Genomic DNA, 3,469 nt, shown 5'->3' with positions numbered 1-3,469 from the left:
CAAGCGCTCCGCCTCCGCAACAGCTGAGCACTGCCCGGCCACGGAGGCCGAGATGGGCCTAAATAGCCTGCGCAAAGGCGCAACCTGAAACGCGGAAAAGTGAAGTTCCCACAGCGATCGAAGTTGGCAGCTTCCAGCTTTGCTCTGCAATACCCATCCCCTTAGGATGTCACCATGAAGACATCCCTTTGGTTCTAATACGATCACCTTGCTGATTTCCTTCATCATTCCAGAACCTGCTCTAGAGAAAGATCGTTTGGTGGAGATCTCTAGAGATGGGGTTTGCATCCTACAAGTTTGGCAATTTAACTTCTGGTTGTATGTATTTCATTCTAGGCATTGTCGACTCATAGGTCGAATAGGACCTATCACTCAGATATAATCTCTACATAATCCTCACCTGTCACCCTTTGTCCAAGAAAATTTAACTATTTCCTAATAAAATGATTTATTTCCTTGGGTTATTAATTGCCTTTTTATATACACTTGTCTTTCCAGCTAGATCATCCAATGCTCCTTTCTTTTTTAAAAAACAGCTTTATTTTATTTATTTATTTATTTATTTATGAGACAGAGTGTCACTCTATCACCCTCTAGTAGAGTGCTGTGGCGTCACAGGTTACAGCAACCTCAAACTCTTGGGCTCAAGCAATTCTCTTGCTTCAGCTTCCCAAGTCGCTGGAACTACAGGTGCCTGCCACAACTATTTCTGTTGTTGTTGCAGTTGTCATTGCTTTTGGCTGGCCGGAGCTGGGTTTGAACTCACCAGCCTGGGAGTGTATGTGGCCACCTCTGTAACCACTGTGCTACAGGCACCAAGTCACAATGCTCCTTTCTATAACAAATATTTTTTAACTCTTTTTTTACTATCCTGAGATGAAGTGCACAGATAATATAACTTCCTGCCCATAATTTCAAGAAATCAATATATTATTCAGGTATAAAAACCAAGTACTAAGGCACCAGCCACATACACCTAAGGGTCAGATCCAGCCCAGGCCCGCCAAACAACAATAATGGCTGCAACCAAAAAATAGCCAGGCATTGTGGTGGGCACCTGTGGTCCCAGCTACTTGGGAGGCTGAGGCAGGAGACTTGCTTGATCCCAGGAGTTGGAGGTTGCTGTGAGCAGTGAAGCCATAGCACTCTACCCAGGGGGACAGCTTGAGGCTCTGTCTCAAAAAAAAAAAAAAAAAAAAACAAGTACTGATACGTGCTACAACATAGATGAACCTTTAAATCATGCTAACTAGCTAGACTCCAGTAGCTCAGTGGCTAGGGCACCAGCCACATACATCAGAGCTGGCGGGTTCAAATCCAGCTCTGGCCTGCTAAACAACTACAATAAAAAATGGCAACTACAACCAAAAAAAAAAAAATAGCCTGGCATTATGGTGGGCGCCTGTAGTCCCAGCTACTTGGGAAGCTGAGGCAAGAGAATTGCTTAAGCCTAAGAGTTTGAGGTTACTGTGAGCTGTAACACTACAGCACTCTACCTAGGGCGACAGCTTGAGACTCTGTCTCAAAAAAAAAATAAAATAAAAATAAATAAATCATGCTAAATGAAAAGCCAAATACAAATATTGGACAAACCCATTTTTTTTTTTTTGAGACAGAGCCTCAAGCTGTCACCCTGGGTAGAGTGCTGTGGCATCACAGTTCAGAGCAACCTCCAACTCCTGGGCTTAGGCAATTCTCTTGCCTTAGCCTCCCAAGTAGCTGGGACTACAGGTGCATGCCACAATGCCTGGCTTTTTTTTTTTTTAAGAGACAGAGTCTTGTTGCATCACCCTCAATAGAGTGCCATCATGTCACAGCTCATAGCAACCTCCAGCTCTTGGGTTTAGGCTATTCTCTTGCCTCAGCCTCCCATTGTGGGACTACAGGCACTTGCCACAATGTCTGGCTATTTTTTGTTGCAGTTTGGCTGGGGCCCGGTTTGAACCTACCACCCTTGGTATATGGGGCCAACGCCCTACTCACTGAGCCACAAGTACCGCCCCAGCTATTTTTTGGTTGTAGTTGTCATTGTTGTGCCCAGGCTGGATTGAAACCTGCCAGCTATGGTGTATGTGGCTGGTGCCTTAGCTGCTTGAGCTACAGGCACTGAGCTGGACAAACCCGTTTATATGAAATGTCCAGGATAAGCAAATCCATAGAGACACAAAATTAATAATTGTCAGGGGCTGGAAGATGGGGGAATGAGAAGTGACTGTTAATAAGTACAGGGTTTCTCTTGGGGGTGATAAAAATATTCTGGAAGTTGGCCCCTTGTGGTGTCTCATGCCTGTAATTCTAGCACTTTAGGAGGCTGAGGCAGCTACGTTGCTTGAGGTCAGGAGTTTGAGACCAGGATAACCGAGAGTGACACCATCTCTACTAAAAATAGAAAAATTAGCAGTATGTTGTGAGGTACTGTAGCTCCAGCTACTCAAGAGGCTGAGGCAAGAGGACTGATTGCTTTGAGGTTGCTGTGAGCTATAATTATGCCACCACACTCTCCTTCAAAAAAAAGCTGGCTCAGCACCCGTAGCACAGTGGTTATGGCATCAGCCACATACACCAAGGCTGGCGGGTTCGAACCCGGCCCGGGCCACCTAAACAACAATGACAACTGCAACAAAAAAATAGCCGGGCATTGTGGTGGGCGCCTGTAGTCCCAGCTACCTGGAAGGCTGAGGCAAGAGAATCGCTTAAGCCCAAGAGTTGAATGTTGCTGTGAACTGTCATGCCACAGCAATCTACCAAGGTTGATGTAGTGAGACTCTGTCTCAAAAAGAAAAAAAAAAGCTTTTCTTATAGAAAATATTCCATTTTTTAATTTCTTTTTTTTTGACATAGTCTCACTATGTCATCCTCAGTAGAGTGCTCTGCTGTCACAGCTCACAGCAACCTCAAACTCTTGGGCTCTAGTGATTCTCTTGCTTCAGCCTCCCAAGTAAGTGGGACCAGAGGCACCCACCACAATGCTCGGCTATTTTTAGATACGGAGTCTTGCTCTTGCTCAGGCTGGTCTAGAACCTGTGAGCTCAGGCAATCCATCCACCCCAGCCTCCAAGAGTGCTAGGATTACAAGCGTGAGCCACCATGCCCAGCCTGTAGAAAATTTTAAACACATATAAAGTAAAAAGAATTGTATAATGAGCTCCCATGTCCCATCACCAGCTTCAGTAATTACTACCACATTGCCTATTTTGTTTCATCTATATGTCCACATAATTCTACTCCCTTTATTATTTGTAGCAATCCCAAATACCATAGCAGTTTGTCTGTAAATATTCCAGTATGTTTCCCTAAAAGACAAGAGTTCTTTTTTAAAAAAACCATAATAACATAATCCCAAATAAAGATAACAATTGCTTGATAATCACTAAATATCGGCTCGGCGCCTGTGGCTCAAGCGGCTAAGGTGCCAGCCACATACACCTAAGGTGGCGGGTTCGAATCCCCAGCCCGGGCCCGCCAAACA

This window comes from Otolemur garnettii, unplaced genomic scaffold (assembly GCF_000181295.1).
Source record: "Otolemur garnettii isolate 467f Iridium unplaced genomic scaffold, OtoGar3 scaffold00024, whole genome shotgun sequence".
NCBI classification, from domain to species: Eukaryota; Metazoa; Chordata; class Mammalia; order Primates; family Galagidae; genus Otolemur; species Otolemur garnettii.
The sequence above is the reverse complement of the archived record's forward strand: the minus strand, read 5'-3'. Positions refer to the sequence as shown.